The sequence below is a fragment of the Miscanthus floridulus genome, chromosome 13 (genome assembly GCF_019320115.1).
Source record: "Miscanthus floridulus cultivar M001 chromosome 13, ASM1932011v1, whole genome shotgun sequence".
NCBI lineage: Eukaryota > Viridiplantae > Streptophyta > Magnoliopsida > Poales > Poaceae > Miscanthus > Miscanthus floridulus.
This window is the reverse complement of record NC_089592.1, coordinates 63,392,521-63,417,414: the sequence shown is the minus strand read 5'-3', so window position 1 is coordinate 63,417,414 and position 24,894 is coordinate 63,392,521. Positions and strand designations below refer to the sequence as shown.

At 40.5% G+C, this 24,894-nt stretch overlaps 1 non-coding gene across 1 annotated transcript; it reads left to right on the top strand.

The window, feature by feature from the left end:
- The first annotated feature begins 61 nt into the window (after nt 1-61).
- On the top strand, nt 62-170 carry LOC136502370 (small nucleolar RNA R71). The gene has a single exon (XR_010770527.1). It is a non-coding gene; the product is annotated as a small nucleolar RNA R71 (small nucleolar RNA).
- The last annotated feature ends 24,724 nt before the right edge of the window (nt 171-24,894 follow it).

Below are 24,894 nucleotides of genomic sequence, written 5' to 3'. Positions count from 1 at the left end.
ATTCTCACGGGTGCTATTTGTCAACCCATGGTAGAAAGTCTGCATGAGTAGCCAATCCTCCATCCCATGGTGAGGACATTCTGATATGTAGTCTTGTAAGCGTTCCCATGCCTTAGGGACAGATTTATCACGTTGCTGCTGAAAACTTAAAATTCTTCCATGTAGAGCATGGTTTTACCCATGGGAAAGAACTTTGCTGGTAAGGCAGTGGAGCAATTCTCCCATGTAGTATTTCTATCTTTGTTGGTATCGATCCATTGCTTTGCCTTCCTCAAAAGTGAAAATGGAAAGAGGTGAAGTAAAATGGCATCTCTGGTAACTCCCTTGATGGTGAAAGTGGTATAAATCTCTAGGAAGTGTTGGAGATGAGCACTCACATCTTCATGTGCCTTTTCGCAAAACTAGCTAGCTTGCACCATGTTGATCAGAGCTGGCTTGAGCGCAAAAGCATTGTCTCCAATGTTGATCACCGGTCCAGTATAGATGTTAGCCGTAGTTAAAGCAGAGAATTCATGGAGAGTCTTGTTAGCCATGGCTTAAAAAACTGGTGTTAAGCATCGCCTTGTCTGGTTGTCTTCCAATTCTAAAGCTGAAACTTTCTTGAGTTTAGCGTTCTCCTAAATAGTGCTTCTAGAGCTTCAACATAGTTTGTCAGATGGTCAAAACCAGTCATACATTTCCCTACATAAGATATAAAAGTAGATAGAACAAGGGTAAGCCTGTTTGAGCAGAGGTATATGGTTTCCTCAATCACATCAACAAGTAAAAGTTTATCAATATTCCTTTTTGCCTAGCTACCTTCCCCAAGAACGATGCCAGACATGCTTGTTGGTATTTATTAACTTGTTACTTGTTTAAGTAGCCACCTAATGTGGTTGATATTTTGTAACATCACTTTTGCTAAGTTGTCATCCCTAGCTATGATGGTAGAAATGCTTGTTGGTACTTTCTAGCGTCACCTGTAGAATGACACTAAGAAGTACTTAAAGTATTTTATTGTGACTAGAATATATATATATATATATATATATATATATATATATATATATATATATATATATATATATATATTCTAGTCACAATAAAATACTTTAAGTACTTCTTATGTATATATATATATATACAAGCGCATAGATAATTTACCATTGTAGCATTTCACCCAGGAGTATTTTAGGTATCGTTATTTATATTTTTACCTCAGGGAAGGACTAGCATACGGAATATATTGATAACTTATACATATGATGGAGAGATAAACCATAGCCAAGACTCTACTCATAATAGGGGTAAGTCATAGGGTATATGATATATATGATAAATATAAGGTAAACGATCATTGATAATTAATAATTGAACACTCAGAGTACTCATTTCTATGGCATTAGCATGACTAAGTAGATACAATAGAGAAATAATTCCTCAATCATTCTTAATTATAAGTCAAAGCGTACTATGATTAGTGTAATTATACTTAATAATCATGGCTAAGATCAACTTCATATATACACATAAGGGATAATACTAAGGTAGATCAAGAACAGAGCATGACTTCCTTCGTAACTAGATCCTACTTGACCTATATTCAGGGAGTGGACTACTAAGCATATAATCAAAGTAGACGATGAACATGATAACTACGAACATAAATAATATTAAGAACAATGTCATATCAAATGTAGCAAACATATGAATAATGAAAGATACAAAAGAGGATATAGTGGCCATACCAAGCTATGCTCTTGACAAGATCAGGAATCCAAACGAAGCTTACCTTTCTCTAGATCTAACCTAGCTAGCTATGCCCTAAAATATTGTGGAGCTCTGAGGTTCTTTTGATTAGGGTTTCTGGAGGGGATAATGATCAATGATGCCTAGGGGGTGGAAGGGGATAGTATAGATAGGGGGAACCATCAATCCTAAGCCCTCAGATCAAACTGACTTATAAGAACAATGTAGAAGCAATCCCTTAGGCGGTGGATAACCGACCTCACAAAGTGAGGTTGTGTTGGCATTTCTAAACGCAATCACCAAGTATGGAGTTAGAATCCATCCTTGGCAACGGTGCTAGACATGCTTGTTGGTATTTCTCAGCGTCATCACTAATGATTAGAAATGCCACTAAGTAATAGCCTTGATAGTTTCTTAACAATTTTAGACATTTATCCGCAAGCGTACGGAGCTATCATTGTAGCATTTCATCCGAAAGTATTCAGGGTATCGTTATTTATATTTTCCCAAAGAAAGGCATTTGATTAAAAGTCTAGTATGGATATGAACTTGAATAATAATGCTTACAAGTACACCAATGTTTATAACAGGGGTAAGAACGGTGATTTCAAGATAGTAGACACACACTTGGCATTCCTCAAAGGATAAAATAGAGAAGAAATAATAAAATAATAATCCTAGTCGAGTAGGCATTAGTCTAATATAGTCATATAAAGATTAGTTAATGATCATACAAGTTACATAATTAGTCTTAGGGCTAAGTGTGAAGCAGGTTGGGAGGCCACCGAGTACTGGTCTGCTAGCAACCTCATGTGATAATTTAGACTCCTACACCCTAGTCAAACATGGGGTATTGCAAGGGACAAACATGGCTGTTACCACCTGCTGCCTACCCCTCAACCGTGGAAAGGGACAATGCATTCAACTATCTCTCCATAGCCAAGCACCACGCTTGCATATACAGAAACTACCCAAATCCCCTCGGGTCCTCGACCCTATGGATCAACAGGTTAAGAATTTGGACACACCTAACGACATGATGAACCGCCACCTCAACTTTGTTCTAATTCCGATTATATAAGTTATATGAGTGTTTAAGCATAAAGTTAAGTGTGCTCTTTTCATGACACATAAACTATAGACTAGTTCATATATCAAGATTATAACACAATAACTATACTCTAGTTCATAAGTATGACTATAAATATCATATGAGAGCATAACTTTGGAAGAACTCATCTCTCTATTCATACCCAAAGGTCTCTTCTTCCAAGGAACGAAGCTCTCCAAGGTAGCTTTGCCTTGTTCTAAACTACTACAAGAAAGTAAAGCTACAACTAGAGAGTGAGGTGTTGCTCAAGTGAAGTGTGTTATGAGAGGGGGTTACCCCTCTATTTATATAGGAGCTAGGCAGTGCTTGGAGCCTATTCTTGGCATGTTCCCGGCTCCCACCGCCTTAGCATGCTTCCATGCCACTGCCATAGCAAGGAGGGGCTGAGCAACGCTGGCAAGGGGTCGATCGCCCCTTGACCATGGCCACTCGCCACCGCCTTCGCGTGGCAGGCCATGGGCTGGACCAGGATGGCTTTCCCGTGGTGCTTTGCCCTAGTTGTATTGATTTGATAGGCGTCTCCCTTGTTCCTTTGCGCAAATCAGCGTTGGAAAGCGCCTTTCGGTGAATTATTCCATGCATTTGTGTTTGTGACCTGCAAAATAATGTTCCCCAAATACATGTGGAACTTGGGTAGTAGTAAATGCATATGTGATCAAGATTGCTTAATTCTCCTCTTTTTGTGTCTTAACTGGCGGTCGGATTTGATCGGTAAAGACCGCCAACAAGCTCTCCCAAGCTTAATCTTTGCTCATTCCGAGCAAATAGCTAAGTTATTGGTTGTTGTTCAGTAGTTGCTACGATGACAAATATAATTCACAAGTGCCATGCCTATAACAAAGTATTCTTCCTTAATTTAAATAAGTTGGTATTCTATCCACCCTTTTAACTTAATCCTTGTAGGGTTTATTGCTTTTCCAAGTCTTAGGTAGTTACAAGATAGAACAGTTTTAATAGAATTACCAATCATTCATTCTTTGACCAACCTTCTATCTAGAGGTTTTATGAATTTTGCAAAAAATATAAGTTCCTCAAATGATTCACTCAATCGCTCAATGTGTATGATGCTCACCAAGGCATTTGATTGTTTTGCGTTCTTTTTATCCTATCCCTAAAAGGCTTTGAGTGGAGTTTTAGGTAGGTATGAATGAGAGGCATACTTATATTACTTATATTGCTAAGTCAAAAACTGAATCCAAGGAGATGCAAGTCATACACTTTGATCAAGATGTGCAAGTGTGTGTTATATATATTTTTCTTTCTAATCCTAATATCTTTGGTACTCCTTTGATCATGACTTTCTCTCTTTTGATAATTGCCTTGAAAGCATGGGCTATCTCTTTTTTTAATACTTTAGAACCTTCATGTGTTCTATTCTTTTTTATCTTTTCTTTTGCTATTTTGAGAGCTTCATATGTCTCTTTTTTTTAACATAGCCCATACTTCTTTTTGGCATATGAAAAACTTTGGAGAGAAAGACTCATGACAAATGAATAGAGTTTTTATTTTAGGTGGACAGAAAAACATGTTTTTACGTAACTCTTAGTGTAAGAGTTAGCATTTTATTTGTGGGTGTACGTAAATCTTGATCATGGGTGCATGACTAGATATCTACAAAGGTCACAATAATTTGACAAAACTCAATGTGAATATAAGTAGAATATGGCCGTGGCAGGAATTCATAATCATTGAGGAACTTTTAATTTTAGCATTTTGAAATAAAAACCTCTGGATATCAAGTTTCTCTTAGAATAAAGTCATAGCATATTCTATTTACCATATCATAACTTGCAACAACTTAGAAAAGGATTATGCTTTTACAACCCACAAGTTTCAAGTTTTAGGATGAGACATTTTAACCAACGAACTTAAATCTTGAGGAATACTAAGTTACAGTCTAGGCACAGATGAATTATAGACAGAGCAACTATTCATTATTTCAATATAGGAGAAACTAAACATTTTTAAATCACATATGGGAGTGGAATAAATATTTTTGTTATTTTTATCATATTTCATTTTTTTGGATTTTATATTTATATTTATTTTTTAATTGCTCATAAATAAATAATGTGAAAATTAAAATGTGGAAAATAAAAGATAGTACTTACCTCTGCGGGGGTCCTCCCCCAAGCTTGCTCGTTGCTAGATGATGACTTCGAGGTAGGTTATTTTGTTTTGATTTAGTGTATCAATTAATGTTCATACTAAGTATTTTTGGTTCAGTGATTAATTTTCTAATCAAGGTAGGCTGAATAACCTAGGCACCCTGCTTAATTTTTTTAAAAGCCTATGAAGACTTGATCGTATACTAACCATGCCACAAACCGAAGTATATTTTGTATCGAACAAGCATGATTTATTTAATGGGAATAGCGGTAAAGAGGCAAACTTTATTATTATCATTTTTATAACACCCTAAAATTTGCAACATTTTGAAAATAGGTGAATTAGATTTATTTATGCAATAGTGTGAGCATGTAACATAGGAAAATAATAATTTTTATCAAATTAAAATCAAATATAAGGTTTACTTGCATATTTATGCATTCATGCTGCTGCATATTACTTTTGTATTGTGTGGTTTGAAATCAAATTTCAAATTGATTTGAATTTGTATTCAAAAGTTGTTTGGAAATTAGTTTGGAAAATAGAAAAAGATTTCATTTCCCCTTCATTGCTTCTGGCCCGCTGGCCCAGTTCCGCGCGGCCTGTTTTTCTCTTGTCTCACTCCCGCGCCCGCGGCCCAGCAAGCACCCGCGGCCCAACTTCGCTCGACCCGCAGCCAGTCGACGCGTCGCGCCCTTCCTCTCTCTCCGTGTGGCTGATAGCCCGACTGCACCTTGAATCGTTGACACGTCGGGCCCACTGGTCAGCGTCGTCGTCTTCATTCGGATCGTGTCTGAGCCGGACACCACCACCGCCATCGCCGCTGAGTCCGCTTCCTCTATATGTCTTAGCGTGCTACCCACGCCGCCCTGCCTCATAAAAGCTGAGCCCGTGCCTACGCCGCTCTCCTACCTAACCCTAGAGCAAGCTTTCACCCTCGCCTAGAGCTCGCAGCCCGTGCCGGCGATGTCTTATCCCCGCTCGATCCATTCTGTTTCGTTGGATCGGGATCCAACGGTCGATATTCATTGATAGGCCGACAGTTTTGCAAAAGGGTCCCTCGAGTTTTTAATTATAGAACCCGCAGTCCAAAGTGCAATCACCGAATGCGCCTTCTTCTTTTAGAAAGCGTAGTTTCCTTCGGTTTAGATCCAAAATATGTTTTCATCTATTTATAGTTTTGCCACTAATTTTGTTTTAGCCATAAAATCTCCGTTTTAACTCCGATTTGATCCGTTCAACTTGCGTTAGGTTCGTAATTCCATAATCTACATGTTCATACTACTGTTAAGTAAGTTTTCAACTTTTAAAATTTGAGGTTAGATTTAGTCTATTATTTTACTAAAGGAAATCTTGTTTAAATCATAACTTCTTCGTTTCAGCTCCGATTTTTGTGATCTTCGCGTCTGTCTGATTGTACCAAGACATAGATCCATTTTACAAACTTTTCATCTTGATTTTATGCTAATTGGTGTACTATTCTAATCTATAGCTTTTGTTTGCTATGCATGATTGCTTCTGGATGCTTGTATGTTGCTATGATTATCGAGTATAGACGGTGAGCAATTCATGGGGGACCAAGAGCATTACTTTGATGAGCAGATCAGTAAGAGCAGTTTGTTCAAGGCAAGTATAGCATGGGATTATCCTTATTTCCTATCAACTTTAATACATTTAATTCATGTTGCATGTGTCACCTTGATAGGGATTTTCCTAGAATTGAACTTATACCTTATCACCTATGGGATGTGCATTGGGTAGCTTTGCTAGTACTCAATTAAACCATGATCTTGTAACTTAACTAATGGTATATGCAATGAACATTAAAATATGACTTTTAGCAACTTGGAAATAGGGGGCTAGAGTATTTAGCTACTTTCTAAATGCTTCAGATTCTTCTCCCTAAGGACTTATCTGTAAGTGATCCTCCGGGACTTATAGTACCGCTATGAGGGATATATGGCTCTGGCTTTAGCTTAGTATGAGGACCTTTTCTAGCTTGTTAGAGGTTACCTTTATGACACAACAAGGGTGTGTTTCGGGTTGGATATAGTGCGACCTCTGTCTGTCAGTGTATAGGCTACGCGTCATTGTGCCTATCGGAAGGGGAGCCCTACATTCGTAGGCCACAGAAACCTAGTGACCCTAACTTGTTAGACAAACCTTTGAAAGGCTTCATAGTGACCCCTGCCTGCTCGCCTTGGAAGTGTTTTGGGAGTTATAAACCTGGGCATATGGGTATCATGACTCACAGTGAAAGTGTACAACATCTATAGAGTGTAAAACTGGTATATTAGTCGTGCTCACAGTCATGAGCAGCCTTGGAACATTTATGGAATAGATTATCACTAAGAATTAGCTGTTTATGCTATTCATTGTTCATGTTTACATTGATCATGTGTTTTACTTTGGGAATCAAGACAACTTGTTGCTACTTTTATGCTAAAATTAAGACAACTAAAAGTTGAATGCTGTTAAATTTGTGTCAAGCCTTTTGAGCCTCATCAACCCCATGTTCCACTTGTTGAGTACGACATGTACTTACGCTGTTTATTTTCATTATTTGGATCAAAATCCCAGATGGGTAATAGATGGCTATGGTAATGACGACTTTCCTGAGGATTACTAGACTTGTGGTCAACCAGTTGATGTCCCTATGAAATGGAGCTTCCATGAGAGATCTTTTCTTTATACTTCCGCTACATTTATGTGAAGACTCTATCTTATTATTCATGATGTAATAAACACTTGTGATGATACTATTTACAATTTGTCGGCTTATGTGTGTGACTGATCTCTGGGCGCACATAAGATTTTGCATCCCATTTTATTCTAAAAATTAAGTGTGACAGATTGGTATCAGAGCTGTGTTGACTGTAGGACACAAGCCTAGTTAGCAATGATCGTTTTAGCTTCTTTTGCTTCACTCATTTCATGCTTCCTATCTCACCCTTGTTATTTGCTAAAGTTTTATGCTTCTTTTGCCTCACTCTGTTATGAAAATTATTGCTTCTAATCTAACTAAATCTAATTCTGTAGATGCCTTGTGCCAGTAAGACTGCTTGCATCAGCACCGGAAGCTACTACCCGCCTCGTGGCTTGTCCATAGAGCCACATGGGGAGGAGGAACCCTAGGAATAAGAAGTTGATTCGCCAACACCTACACCTACGCCGAAGCCATTCTAGGAAGAGCCTGAAGAAGAACCCAAAGAAGTAGAGGTTGTCTTATTGTCTGATGATGATGATGATGATGAGGAACACGCCGTTGAAGAGGATGAGCCGATCCCTCCCCTAGGATGGACTATGAAGGTCTGGTACAAGCCAGGGTGTGAAAGCTCCATCTCACACCACCGACTCATAGGGATTCTCCAGACCTACTACGGTGATTAGAATGCCGCTGTGGAGTACGTCTGCACCGAGCGTACACACCCGTTGGAGGACACTTATTGGAATACCAAGGTGTGCATCTCCATAAAAAATGAACAGAAGGATGCATATCAGCTGGACTCAAACTATGCGCATCACGCTCACTATGCCACCATGGAGGATAGCATAGAAGATGCAGCCGCTGTAGCCTACAAGGGTCTCCGTGGTCGTTGCTTTGAGGATATGAAGGATGACCAATATCGATTACTCCCTCGCCAATACCTTGAATTGGAATGGGCAGTGATGGACCCGTAGGGAATGGACCCGACTACCCAAGTGATGGTACACTTGGGCTGTGAGTCAGTAGCAAAGATCCAACAACTGGAAGATCAGTTGAAGGCACAGCAGGAAACCCTTAAGAGATACCGATCGGTGATAGATGAGCAAAGGGTGTGCCTCAACCTGCCAAGGATGTACGAGGAGCTTCCCCATAAATTTCTCCCATAGGCGTTGGAGTCCCTTTTATGTAATAAGACGTTAGTAGAACAAGTCAAGTCGAGTCTATTAGTGCGGTGTGAACATTGGTGTGCCTAGTTGATTTATTATTATGTTTATGTGTGAGATAGATTTTTGTAATGAGTGCTGGAACTTTGTGGGCATGTCCACAAGTTCCATAGTTAAGAATATTAAAGTTTGAGTCAATAAATAAATAGTTGGGTTTGGTACATCATGTTCTCTCGGATCTATTTTTCGGAGCAGTCTGCCCTTCTCTCAATTTCAATCTAAATCTACTTGACCAAAAATTATGACATTTTTATGGGAATAACTAGAATTAAGTATATTTCCAATGCCTCTGGAATCACCCCTATATCTAATCTGGTTTGTGAGATATCCCTGTTTCAAGTCAAAGTTTCTACACAGTCTGGAATCTGAAATAGTTTTGGTTTTATCCTATTTTTGAGTAATCTAACGATAGAATCTGGGAATGTGGTCTGAATAAAAGTTGTAGATAATTTCTTAGTATTTCCAACTATATAAAGTACGTCACTTTTGGATATGTAGAACTCGAGATATGACTATTTTACCGAGCTACTGATGTTGAAACTCATCCAAAAATTTTTTAGAATATATTCTATATCTCTATAAGTGCCTATAACTTGGAAATCACTAAGTTTTAAATGTTTCTGTTGAATGTCAGATGTCTGGAAGTGGAAGAGGCCGAGGTCATGGAGGTGTTCCCCCACATCCACCACCACCACCGCCACCTACTATTGAGCAACTTCTGGCAGTGTAGACATAACTTATGCAAGCTTTGATGCAGAATAAGCAGAATCAACCAATTTGTGGAGCACCACGTGACAAGCGTGGTGAATTCTTGAAGGCCTATCCCCCTAGTGTTGTCTCATGCTACTAATCCATTGGAAGCAGATGATTGGCTTCGTGCAGTGGAAAAGCAACTCAACATAGCGTAGTGCGATGACCTGCAGAAGGTGTTGTATGCGTCAGGACAACTTTAGGGAGAAGCCCAAGACTGGTGGGAGGCATTCGAGTATGGATGTCCCGTCAATGCTCCTCCTATCACCTAGTAGGAATTTAGAGAGAATTTCAGATCCTACCACATACCTGAAGGTTTGATAGAGCTCAAGCAGGAGGAATTCAGAGCTCTAAAACAGGGATCTATGTCCGTAGCTGAGTATCATGATAAGTTTGCTCAGTTGTCACGTTACGCTCCGAATAAGGTGGCTAATGATGCTGATAAGCAATGCCTCTTTCTCAAGGGTTTGTATGATGGTCTGCAACTCTAGGTTATGTCCAATACATACCCCAATTTTTAGATGCTGGTGAACCGTGCCATAATTATTGACAATAATCGCAAAGAGATGGAGGCCAAGAAGAGGAGGCTTCAGGGACAGGCCTCTGGGAGCAATACTCATCTGCGCACCAAGCCTCAGCAAGGTTTCTAGTAGAGGTACCAGGGACCACCCAATCAATGGAATCGTGGTCAGTACCCTCAGCGCAACCCGAACCAGTAGCAGAATGGCAATCAACGTCCTCAGCAGCAGAGTGGTTAGCAGACACCATGATAGGGAGCACCTAACAACACTCCCACGAACACTAGTGCTCCTAGCACTCCCAACAAGTGTTTTCATTGTGGGAAAGAAGGTCACCTATCTTATAACTTCTTGGAGAAGCCCAACCAGCAAACCCCCTAGAGGCAGAATAGCAACCAGAAGCCCTCATATTATGGGATGGTGAACCATGTGTCTACAGAGATGGCGCTTGTGGAACCAGAAGTCATGCTCAGTACGTTCGATGTCAATTCCACTCCTGCCACTATTTTTTTTTATTCTGGAGCTTCGCATTCATTCATATCACAAGCATTTGTTAGAAATAATAGCATACCCTTATGTGCCATGCAAAATCCCATATTAGTAAGCTCACCAGGAGGTAGTATGCAAGCTTCTTACCATTGTCTACTGACTAGTCTATCCTTATGGGGGGTAGAGTTCAAAGTGAGCCCTATTGTGTTGAGAACATATGGCATTGATGTGATTCTAGGTATGGACTGGATGAAGCAACAACAAACAGTCATTCAGTGTCAAGAGAAGGTAGTTGTTGTGACCGCACCGAATGGGGAGAGAATCAGTGTCGATGTTGTAGTACAAACACAAACGACAGCTACAATGAACCAACTTGATGAACGCGCCAACAAGGAGGACCTAGTGGTGGATGAGTTTTTGGATGTGTTCTCCAATGACTTGTCAAGTATGCCACCTGACCGTGACATTGAGTTTATTATTGAATTATTACCTAGAACGGCACCCATAGCTAAGCGTCCATATAGAATGGGGGTTAATGAACTAGAGGAACATAAGAAACAAATAAAGGAGTTATAGGAAAAATGTTTCATTTGTCCTAGCTCATCACCTTAGGGAGCACCGGTTATATTTGTTGACAAGAAGGATGATACTCAGAGGATGTGTGTTGATTATCGGTCACTCAATGAGGTTACTATCAAGAACAAGTATCCGTTGCCTCGAATTGACGACTTGTTTGATCAGTTGAGAGGTGCTTGTGTTTTCTCTAAGATTGATCTTCGTTCTGGTTATCATTAGTTGAAGATTCATGCGATTGACATACCTAAGACAGCTTTTACTATGAGGTATGGTTTGTATGAGTACACCGTTATGTCCTTTGGTTTGACCAATGCACCTATATACTTTATGTATTGATGAATAAGGTGTTCATGGAGTTTTTGGATAAGTTTGTGGTGGTATTTATTGATGATATATTGGTATTCTCCAAAACAGAAGAAGAGCACGCTGAACATCTAAGGTTGGTCTTACAGAAGCTTAGGGAACACAAGTTGTATGCTAAGCAAAGTAAGTGTGAGTTTTGGTTGAAGGAAGTTTCTTTCCTAGGCCATGTTGTCTCTAATGGTGGAATAGCAGTAGATCCAAGCAAAGTGAGAGATGTGTTGAATTGGAAACCACCAACTGATGTGGGAGAGATTTGAAGTTTCTTGGGATTAGCTGGATATTACAGAAGGTTCATAGAAGGTTTCTCTAAACTTGCCAAGCCTATGATAGCATTGTTGGAGAAAAATGCTAAGTTTGTGTGGTCCGAGAAGTGCCAGGCTAACTTTGAAGAATTGAAGAAAAGATTGACTACAACCCCAGTATTGGTTTTGCTAGATTTGAGCAAGAGCTTTTCTATCTATTGTGATGCATCTCGTCAAGGTCTTGGATGTGTTCTTATGCAAGAAGGAAGAGTAGTGGCCTATGCACCTCGACAGTTGAGAAAGCATGAGATAAACTATCCTACTCATGATTTGGAATTAGCAGCAGTGGTTCATGCCCTAAAAATATGGAGACACTATCTTGTCGGACATAAGAGTGACATCTATACTAATCACAAGAGTCTAAAGTACATTTTCACTCAGACAGATCTGAATATGAGATAGCATCGATGGTTGGAGTTAATTAAAGATTACGATCTGGAGGTACACTATCATCCTGGAAAGGCTAATGTTGTTGCCGATGCTCTTAGTAGGAAGAGTTATGCCAATGAGGTGCAAGTGGCACCTATGTCAAGTGAGCTGTGTGCTGAATTTGAGCGATTAAACTTGGGCTTTGTCACTAATGTAGTGGAGTTGGTGTTGGAGCCTAAACTGGAGCAAGAAATACGTAAGGGCTAGTTACATGATGCGAAGTTGAAAGAAATAGCGGAGAATATAGTGATTGGTAAGGCACCAGGTTTCTGTATGGATGATAATGGAACTCTTTGGTTTGGGAAAAGACTATGTGTGCCTGAGAATAAGGCTATACGAGAGGCAATTCTTCATGAGGCACATGGGTCTGTTTACTCTATTCATCCTAGGAGTACCAAGACGTATTTGGATTTGAAAGAGAAGTATTGGTGGTACGGACTGAAGAGAGATGTTGCTGAATATGTTACTTTATGTGATACATGTTAGAGAGTCAAAGCTGAACATCAAAGACCCGCAGGATTGCTACAATCAATAAAGATACCTAAGTGGAAGTAGGAAGAAGTTGGTATGGACTTTTTTGTTGGGTTACCACGCACTCAGAGAGGTTATGATTCAATTTGGGTGATAGTGGATCGGTTAACTAAAGTTACTCATTTCTTACCGATCAAGACTACCTACACTGGACCGCAATTGGCGGCATTATATATGGAAAGAATAGTGTGTCTACATAGAGTTCCCAAGAAAATTGTGTCTAATCGGGGTACTCAATTTACATCTCATTTTTGGCAGTAAGTACATAGTTCATTGGGAACGAAGCTGAATTTTAGTACAACATATCATCCTCAGACAAATGGATAAATTGAGAGGATTAATCAGATATTAGAGGACATGTTGAGAGCTTATGCATTGTAGTATGGTACTAGTTGGGACAAGAGTTTGCCTTGTGCAGAGTTCTCATATAACAACAGTTATCAGAAGAGTCTCAATATGGCACCCTTTGAAGCTTTGTATGGACAAAAGTGTAGAACCATGTTGTTTTGGAATCAAACGGGAGAAACTCAAGTGTTCGGACCAGATGTTTTAAGAGACACAGAAGAGCAAGTAAGGATGATTAGAGATAACTTGAGAGTGGCTCAGTCTCGACAGAAGAGTTATACTGACACTCAGAGAAGAGAATTGGTTTTTGAAATATGGGATTATGTTTACTTAAAAGTGTCACCTATGAGAAGTGTGAGAAGGTTTAATATGAAAGGAAAGTTAGCACCAAGATATATTGGGCCTTTCAAGATTTTGGAGAGACGTGGATAAGTAGCTTATCAGTTGGAATTGCCTGAGAGTTTGTCAGGTGTACATGATGTGTTCCATGTGTCTCAATTAAAGAAGTGTTTGCATGTATTAGAGGAGCAGATACCGCTAGAAGAGCTTATAGTTAAGGAAGATCTTACATATGAGGAATTTTTGGTAAAGATTTTGGAGACGGCAGAAAGAGTTATGAGGAGCCGAGTTATAAAGATGTGTAAGGTTCAGTGGAATCAGTATACAGAAGATGAGGTTACTTGGGAAAGAGAAGAGGATCTAAGAAAAACATACCCACAACTTTTTAAGTAAGCATCGTCTGAATCTAGAGGACGAGATTCATTTTAAGGGGGTAGAATTGTAACACCCTAAAATTTGCAACATTTTGAAAATAGGTGAATTGGATTTATTTATGCAATAGTGTGAGCATGTAACATAGGAAAATAATAAATTTTATCAAATTAAAATCAAATATAAGGTTTACTTGCATGTTTATGCATTCATGCTGCTGCATATTACTTTTGTATTGTGTGGTTTGAAATCAGATTTCAAATTGATTTGAATTTGCATTCAAAAGTTGTTTGGAAATTAGTTTGGAAAATAGAAAAAAGATTTCATTTCCCCTTCCTTGCTTCTGGCCCACTGGCCCAGTTCCGCTAGTCTAGTTCCGCGCGGCCTATTTTTCTCCCGCCTCACTCCCGCGCTCGTGGCCCAGCAAGCGCTCGCGACCCAGCTTCGCTCAGTCCGCAGCCAGTCGACGTGTCGCACCCTTCCTCTCTCTCTGTGTGTGGTTGATAGTCTGACCCTTGCCTTGAATCGCTGACATGTTAGCCACCGGTCAGCGTCATCCTCTTCCTTCGGATCGTGTTTGAGTCGAACACCACTGCCGCCGTCGCTGCCGAGTCCGCTTCCTCTACGTGTCTTGGTGTGCTGCCCACGCCGCCTCGCCTCGTAAAAGCTGATCCCGTGCCTGCGCCGCTCTCCTACCTAACCCTAGAGCAAGTTTTCACCCTTGCCTAGAGCTCACAGCCACCGTAGCCCTAGCGCCGCCGCCGCCGTCGGGTTCGAGCAGCCGCCGCGCACCATCGTCGGTCTCCCACCCTTGTTTCCGGTCTCGGTGAATCCGCCGTCGTCCCCTCTTTCTCCCCATGTCTTTGGTTCATCAAACGGTGGTCCATAGGCTCTAAACCGCGAGTGCCACCCACTCCAGCCACGGCGCCGATGTCGGGGCTCGCCGCTGGCCAGTCGGCGATGTCTTATCCCCGCCTGATCCGTTCTAGTTTGTTAGATCGGGATCCAACGGCCGGTATTCATTGATACCGATTCGGCCGGCCATTTTGCAAAAGGGTCCCTCAAGTTTTTAATTATAGAACCCACAGTCTAAAGCGCAATCACCGAATGTGCCTTCATCTTTTAGAAAGCGTGGTTTCCTTCGGTTTAGATCCAAAATACGTTTTTATCTATTTACAGTTTTGCCACTAATCTTGTTTTAGCCATAAAATCTCTGTTTTAACTCTGATTTGATCCGTTCAACTTGCGTTAGGTTCGTAATTCCATAATCTACATGTTCATACTACTGTTAAGTATGTTTTCAACTTGTAAAATTCGAGGTTAGATTTAGTCTATTATTTTACTAAAGGAAATCTTGTTTAAATCATAACTTCTTCGTTTTAGCTTCGATTTTTGTGATCTTCGCCTCTGTGTGATCGTAGTGAGATGTAGATCTGTTTTACAAACTTTTCATCTTGGTTTTATGCTAATTGGTGTATTGTTCTAATCTATAGCTTTTGTTTGCTATGCATGATTGCTTCTGGATGCTTGTATGTTGCTGTGATTATCGAGTATAGACGGTGAGCAATTCATGGGGGACCAAGAGTATTACTTTGACGAGCAGGATCAACAAGAGCAGTTTGTTCAAGGTAAGTATAGCATGGGATTATCCTTGTTTCCTATCAAATTTAATGCATTTAATTCATGTTGCATGTGTCACCTTGATAGGGATTTCCCTAGAATTGAACTTATACCTTGTCACCTATGGGATGTGCATTGGGTAGCTTTGCTAGTACTCAATTAAACCATGATCTTGTAACTTGACTAATGGTATATGCAATAAACATTAAAATATGACTTTTAGCAACTTGGAAACAGGGGGCTGGAGTGTTTAGCGACTTTCTAAATGCTTCAGATTCCTCTCCCTAAGGACTTATCTGTAAGTGATCATCCGGGACTAACAGTACTGCTATGAGGGCTATATGGCTCTGGCTTTAGCTCAGTATGAGGACCTTTTCTAGCTTGTTAGAGGTTACCTTTATGGCACAAGAGGGGTGTGTTCTGGGTTGGATATAGTGCGGCCTCTGTTCATCAGTGTATAGGCTGCGCGTCATTGTGCCTGTCGGAAGGGGAGCCCTATATTCGTAGGCCACAAAAACCTAGTGACCCTAACTTGTTAGATGAATCTTTGAAAGGCTTCATAGTGACCCATGCCTGCTCACATTGGAAGTGTTTTGGGAGTTATAAACCCGACCATATGGGTATCATGACTCATAGTGAAAGTGTACAACCTCTATAGAGTGTAAAACTGGTATATCAGCCGTGCTCACAGTCACGAGCGGCCTTGGAACATTTATGGAATAGATGATCACTAAGAATTATCTATTTATGGTATCCATTATTCATGTTTACATTGATCATGTGTTTTACTTTGGGAATCAAGACAACTTGTTGCTACTTTTATGCTAAAATTGAGACAACTAAAAGCTGAATGCTGTTAAACCTGTGTCAAACCTTTTGAGCCTCAGGAACTGCATGTTACACTTGTTGAGTACGACATGTACTTACGCTTGTTTATTTTCATTATTTGGATAAAAATCCTAGATGGGTAACAGCTGGCTATGGTAATGATGACTTTTCTGAGGATTACTAGACTTGTGGTCAACCAGTTGACGTCCCTGTGAAATGGAGCTTCCGTGAGAGATCTTTTCTTTATACTTCCGCTACATTTATGTGAAGACTCTATCTTATTATTCATGATGTAATAAACACTTATGATGATACTATTTATAATTTGTTGGCTTATGTGTGTGACTGATCTCTGGGCGCACATAAGATTTTGCATCCCATTTTATCCTTAAAATCGGGTGTGACAATTTTCCTTTATTAACGTATAAAATAGAAATTCAAAATTCTAGTATGATTATAAAGATAAATACCAAATTTACTTTTGGCAAGGACTCACCTTTTAAGGTCCAATGAGTAGAACCCTTCTCCGTTCATTTCTTGTTTGTTGATGGAGCGCCCGATCCCGGACAAGTGGATGCAGAGGGCTGCCCTTTCTTTGGCCTCCACACCATCTTGTTTGTTCTTGGTGGTGTGATGGTGGCCTTTGGAGCTTATTATTTGGGTTTCCACACCAGCTTGTTCTTCTTTAGTGGTGTGGGAATGGCTTTTTGGATCTTTTCTTTTGCCATTTGTTTAACTTTTTTTTGCTCCGGCCACTTTTTGATTTCTTTGTTCTTTTTTCACAGGCCTATCCATCATTTGAGGTTGGATATGGACCTCCCTTAGGCCTTGTGGGTTTGGCCCATATTTGATACAAATCATGGAGCATTGCTCCTTCCTAGGTCTGAATGCAAATTTTTGTTCGTTACTATGGATATTGAAGCGAATTTCTCTGGCTCCAACATCAATTTGAGGTCCTACAGTGCTCAAGAAGGGTCACCCAAGGATGAGGGGCGATTCTTTTGTGACCTCCATGTTGAGCACCACAAAGTCGATAGGGATGTAGCAATCCCAGATTTTCATCGAAATATCTTCGGCTATCCCTACCGGGTAGCGGACCATCGAATCGGCTAGCTAAAACATCATTGGGTTTGCGTCAATTGCGTGAGATTTAGCTTGTCAAAGATGGCCTTGGGCACAACGCTTACGCTAGCCCTAAGGTCGCATAAGGCTTGGTCGAAGTATTGGATCCCGATGGAACATGAGATTGTGGGGCACCCAGGATCCTTTTTCTTTTCAAGGAAGTCGAGTATAGCAACGCTACACTCTTCTGTCAGCTTGATGACCTCCATGGATGGTAGTGGTTGCTTGTTGTTGATGATGTCCTTGATGTACTTGGCATAGGAAGGTACATGTAAGACGTCCATTAATGGAACACTCACATGTATCTTCTCGATCATCTCAAGAAAACGAGCGAATTGCTCGTCCACAGCCTGCTTGCGGTTCCTTGTAATGGCAGGTAGTTGGTGTCAACGAAGTTCTTTGGTGCCGTCACATCTTTTTCTTTTGTCAAAGGTTCATCCTCCTAGCGCTCTTTTGCTTTCCCTATAGACTGGTTAAGATTTGGTGGATCACGAGTGGTCTTACCACCCCTCGTGGCACCGCTTTTACATTTTGACGAGAATTTTCAAGTTGAGCAGGAATTTTCCCATTACTATCAATAGGAATTGCAGCAGCTATTTGAGCTAATTGTGTTTCTATCATTTTATTAAAGCTCAATTGATTTTTAATAGCAGAAGTTAAACCTTCAATTCGAGAATTTATATTTTCAAGAATTTTATCATTTGACATTAATTTCTTTGTAATATTTTCATTAATTTTAACTTGGCCTAAAACCAAGTCTTTGAAGGAAGGTTGATTCGAATTGTAATTTGAGTTGTAGTTTGAATTACCTTGCGAGCGAGATTGGTTATTCCACCTGTTATTACCTAGTTGACAAAATCCGTTGTTGATGAAGGCAGCTTCTTCACGGGTTTTGGGGCAATCATTCCCCGAATGGCCAACATTCCCACAGACTTCACACGTCATGTGTGAGTCCATGGACTAGACGGTGCCCATCATGGTATCTTTCTCTTGGGCCCGTTACTCCAGTCTTCTCATCAAAAGATCTATTTTTGTGGAAAGCATATCCATCTCCTTCACGGTATGCATTCCTTTTTGTGGTTTTCTTTCCTCCCCCAGCTTTGATTCGACACCATTTTATTGATGAGAGCCATGGCTCCATCAATGGTGAGGGAAAGGAAGGCGCCTCCAGCAACAGCATCGAGGTGGCCCCTAGATTCTTTAATCAATATGCCTACCCCGACAATGGTGCTAGAAATGCTTGTTGGTATTTTTAAACGCAATCATCAAGTATGAAGTTAGAATCCATCCCCGGCAACGGCGCCAGAAATACTTGTTAGTATTTCTTAGCGTCATCACTAATGATTAGCAATGCCACTAAGTAATAGCCTTGATAGTTCCTAAACAATTTTAGATATTTATCCACAAGCGCATAGAGCTATCATTATAGCATTTCACCCAGAAGTATTTAGGGTATCATTATTTATATTTTTCTAAAGGAAGGCATTTGATTAAGAGTCTAGTATGGATATGAACTTGAATAATAATGTTTGCAAGTACACCAATGTTTATAACAGGGGTAAGAACGGTGATTTCAAGATAGTGGACACACACTTGGCATTCCTCAAAGGATAAAATAGAGAAGAAATAATAAAGGAATAATCCTAGTCGAGCATGCATTGGTCTAGTATAGTCATACAAAGATTAGTTAATAATCATACAAGTTATATAATTAGTCTTAGGGCTAAGTGTGAAGCAGGTTGGGAGGCCATCGAGTACTGGTCTGCCAGCAACCTCATGTGATAATTTAGACTCCTACACCCCAATCGAACGTGGGGGATTACAAGGAACGGATAGGGCTGTCACCACCTACCGCCTACCCCTCAACCGTGGAAAGGGACAATGCATTCACCTGTCTCTCCATACTCAAGCACCACGCTTGCATATACAGAAACAACCCAAATCCCCCTGGCTCCCTAACCCGACGGATCGACAGGTAAAGAACTTGGGCACACCTAATGGCACGATGAACCGCCACCTCAACTTTGCTCTAATTCTGATTATATAAGTTATATGAGTGTTTAAGCATAAAGTTAAGTGTGCTCTTTTCATGACACATAAACTATAGACTAGTTCATATATCAAGATTATAACACAATAACTATACTCTAGTTCATAAGTATGACTATAAATATCATATGAGAGCATAACTTTGGAAGAACTCATCTCTCTATTCATATACAAAGGTCTCTTCTTCCAAGGAGCCATGCTCTAAACTACTACAAGAAAGTAAAGCTACAACTAGAGAGTGAGGTGTGTGAGGTGTTGCTCAAGTGAAGTGTGTTATGAGAGGGGGGTACCCCCCTATTTATATAGGAGCTATGCATTTTTTGGAGCCTATTCTTGGCACGTTCCTGGCTCCCACCTCCTTATCATGCTTCCATGCCACCGCCATAGCAAGGAGGGGCAGAGCAGCACTGGCAAGGGGTCATCTGCCCCTTGACCATGGCCACTTGCCACCGCCTTCACGTGGCAGGCCATGGGCTAGACTAGGATGGCTTCCCTGTGGTGTTTTGCCCTAGTTGCATTGATTTGATATGCGTCTCCCTTGTTCCTTTGCGCAAATCAGCATTGGAAAGCGCCTTTCAATGAATTATTCCATGTATTTGTGTTTGTGACCTGCAAAATAACGTTCCCCAAATACATGTGGAACTTGGTTAGTAGTAAATGCATATGTGATCAAGATTGCTTATTTCTCCTCTTTTTGTGTCTTAATTGGTAGTCGTATTTGATCAGTAAAGACCGCCAACAGGCTGACACGTGGGCCCCACGGGCCGGCTGGCCTATAGGTGGCGGTGTCTCACCCTCTGCTTCGATGGTTTGCCTTCTGGAGTTGTTTTCATCGTGGATAATTGTGATTAAATTTGACATTTGGGTCCACCTTGATGATTTTCTGGATAAACCTTGCTAAAAACACAGCTTCACCAAAACTTGTGGAATTTGTTAGTTTAAACCTCTAAACCTATGTTGATGATCATTTTCATGCATTATATTGATGGTTTTATGATGGGTGTTAACTACCGTCAACAGAGATAACTGAAACCGTCTCAAAGGGTGGTACTGTCCCTCCTGCTAGGACACAACAAGGAGCATACACTGATGGGTAACATAACTCATGTACTCTCTGATCCACAAGTGGAACACTAAAGCCTAAACTACCTCCACTCTAGTCAATAGGTAAGAATCTTGATTAAACATAAACTAAAAGTAATCTCAGTATCGGGGTATCCACAAAGTAGCAAAAAATATCCTCACCCATTTTGGAACACAATGGTGAGACTAGGTCAATAGGTCAAGTAGTTTGGGCATGTAAGATAGGTGACTCATGATCTCTACCTCGGTAGCGCCTGCCACTTTGACCAGGCCCTCAACTATAAGCCAACAGTGAGCACAAGACTTGACGGAGCCATGAAGAATGGCTTTGTAGAAGGTAGCCTAAAGTCTAGTCTAGAACGGCCCTCTTGTGGTCTCTCTTGGTTCTGTGAACCACTCCTCCAGGGGAACAAACCTCAAGGACTAAATCTTGCTATCTCTGAGGTTCAACAACTGATCAACTGTGGGAACTGACGGCCTAATTGGTTCCTGTTGCTCCTCCTCTTCTTCCCTTTCTTCCCTCACATGTTGCTAGGAAGTTCTATCTTCACCAATGACATTGTGTTTAAAATTTTGAACAGAGCGTCTGGCTCCTCTGCCTACACTGAGGACTATCGATTGATCGTCCTCAATTTCTTGTTCGTCAGCCTACTCATCATGAAATTCAATGCCTGTTTCATCCTCGTGCTCATGGCACCTTGTTGTTGTTGCTTCTTTTACTATTGTTCTTTGGGCCAAGGTTAATTTGGGATTCTTGGCCTTCTTTGTAATGATAAGGAATCCCTTTGCTTTTTTGGGCTCCTGAGGGGTCTCTCTCCTTTGTATCCTCTTGGGACTTTTATCCTTGCCATATTGATATATCAAACCTACAAAAATTCACAACGATGGTGAAATATTTGTAAATAACCACTTACAAATAAATAAAGACAAGTCAACCAAAGCACCAAAGCAAAGATTTTGATGTATAGTTTGTATGAATTCACAACTTAATTGATATAATTTAGCAATTAGGGCAACAATGCCATGAATCTAAGTCCTTAGAGAGGAACAATGCATGGAGTTTGATGGCTTCCAATTGAATTATATATGAATTTGACACAAATTGCAATTTATTTTAGCAATTTGGGCAACAATGCCATGAATCTAAGCCCTCAGAGAGGAACAATGCATGGATTTTGATGGATTCCAATTGAATTACATAAGAATTTGGCAAAAAAATTGCAATTTATTTTAGCAATTAGGGAAACAATTCCACGAATCTTCACCCCCTAAGAGAGGAACAATGCATGGAGTTTGATGGATTCCAATTGAATTACATATGAATTTGACACAAATTGCAATTTACTTTAGCAATTAGGGTAACAATGTCATGAATCTAAGCCCCCACAAGGGACAATGCATGGAGTTTGATGGCTTCCAATTAAATTACGTATGATTTTGACACAAATTGCAATTTACTTTAGCAATTGGGGCAACAATGCGATGAATTGAAGCCCTAAAAAAGGAACCTAGCCCATTTGCATCAAGTTTATCAATTAGTGCAAGAATCTCATGAATCTAAACCCAAAATAAGGAACATTGCAAAAAAATCCTATTGAAGCTTATACAAATACATTGTGAATAATTCTTACCTTTGATAGCGAGAGGGCGGCGCCTTTAGAGTGAATGACTACGAGGGCGGTGGTTTGGAATCGGAGGAAGGTGGCGGTTGGAGATACGGACTGTGTTGGTGTGGGAAAGGCCGTCGGTGGCGCTATAGCGGCCTCCAACCTTCGTGGCGGGAGGCGTAGAGGCCGTCGAAGGCACTCGGGTGGGCCTCACGAGGATTTTTGCACAACGCTGGTCGAGCGTGTGGGAGGAGGCGGTGGAGATTTTTTTGGATAGCTAGCGGAGGTTCAAAGCAGTCAGCCAGGTGGCCTTAAGGTTCAGTCTGAATGAACAGTCTAGATTCAATACACACTCATAGACGACACAGATTCCAAATGGAAAAAATAAAAAGAACACCGTACCAGACACCAAGGAAGACTTGCCTATCACCATACTTTATAGTGATGTATACAGATAAGTAAACAAGCATCAACCATCACCAAATGAAATGTTAACGAGAGCTATAACACCACCATAACGTATTGTGCATACTAGAGAATAAATCAATCTGCAAACAAAATCACCATAAAAATAAACTGACGGTGAAACTTTGGATCACTACTGTCTTGGCGAATGATGCGGTGGTCTGAACCATTGTGATTTCCACTATCGGATCGTAAAGCAAACTGATAGTGGTAGCAATTTCCACTACCCGTTCTAACAGGCGGTGCAACCTTCCATCTTCAAACCGGCGGTGAAACTTATTATCTCCGCTGGTTTGTATCGTGCATTTGATGTCTAACCAATGGTGCTAAATGTTTACACCGCTGGTTCAGTATAGAATACAGCAGCGAAGACCGAGACGATTTCATCGCCAGATCATACGCTGGGCTAGCAGTGAAAACATTTATCTCTGTCGGTAAGGCACCCTTCTCCATAGAACTAGCGGTCAAAGTCCCAACAGTGATCAAACTTTCTATAGTAGTGTTTGAATTTGTCTTTGGGTTTCATCCATACTTGGGCTTCATTTGAGCTACCTAGTTCTACTACTTTTTACAAGTGTGCATTGCATCCACTCACTAGACTCATTTAGGTCAAGCTACCTATCCTTACCCCTTTCATAGTACTTAGAGTGCATCAATCAACTCTTAGTGTCTCTCAACTCCAAATAATACTTATAATTAACTCATCCTTAGCCTTCATGCATATCATTTGAAGAATAGATCAAAATCTAACATTTGGGGCATGAAAACCATAAGAGAAAATAAGAACCTAAATTAGTCTAAGTGTCTATCAACTCCAAATGACATTTAGAACTAACTCATCCTTAGCCTTCATGCATATCCTTTGAAAACTGATCAAACTCCAACATTAGGGGCATGAAAACCATAAGAGGTCAATCAATATTCATCATTGCGGACACACTAAGTAATGTGACAATAGAACACATGTTAGTCACATTGATTGTGTCCTCATGAATCACCAAAACCGAATTAGGGGCCTACATACTTTCAACAACTTCACCCATATGATCTGGATGGCCCTGCAATACCCCAGCGAGAAATGGATCCATGATCCGTCCTAGGCTTAGAACATGTTCGCTATCATTATGAGTAGTGACAGTTGAGTAGACATGGACAAGCTTGAGAAAGTGTCGGTGGCTACTAGATCTGGGTGTAAATGTATGTCATATTCCTAGCAATACACAAGCCAGAATAGATCTAGCTAGTCGCCTCCTGGATGAGTGTTGATCGTAATTAGATTTGGCACAAACCGGATGTCATACACCCGGAGGCGGATTAGCTAGGGCAAATCTAGCCAGTCGCCACAAGATCTAGGGCGTCATTGCCCCGAGCTTAGGAGAGGAGAGCTAGGAGGAAATGGAGGGGGCAGATATCACTGTACACCGCAAGGTTGCCATCATGCATGGCCTGGGAGAATGGAAATGAGAAAGCCCCCCGTCCCCCGCCACCACCTTCACCTTCATCGCCCAGGTTAGTTTACCAGCTAGGAAATGATGGAGGATGAGGATGGAGGGGGTTTGGGGGCCTAGGGTTGAATGTGATAGAGGAGTCTAACCAGGAACCTCAACATTGAAATGGGCTCTTGCATTTATACCCCTGTTTTGAATTGAAATTGTGATTTTACCCCTATTTTTTTTACTTTGTAAATTTACCCATGCGTTTTCAAAACGAAGCACTACTTTGCCCCTATTCTATCATAATCCCGTAACGATGTTAACTTTTGTACAAAAGGACAAATATACCCATGTGATTTTGCCCCTGTTATGGTTGTTTGTGATTTTACCCCTGATTTGAAATCAGATATTTATATTGTATTTTGACAAAAATAATTAGATTTGGTCACATCTATTTGTCACAATTTGCAATTATTTCGAATAAGATTTAATATTGACAAAAAAATATTCAAAATTTTGGCAACATTTTGGTAGCACCTTAGCAATATTTTGATAGCATTATGGCAACAATATGAAGCACATATACAATATGACAAGTGAGGATCACTTGCTGGTTAACTGATCAGTTGTTACCCAGCAATGTATACTGAAGATTTATTGGAGAACCAGATTAATAGCTGAACAGCTTGTTATGACAACTTATTAGCACTACAGACGTCGCGCCGATTCAGACAAAATGAATACGCAATACTTGCATGTGTACTGAAGATTGGGGCTATCTGGATTACGAGATGC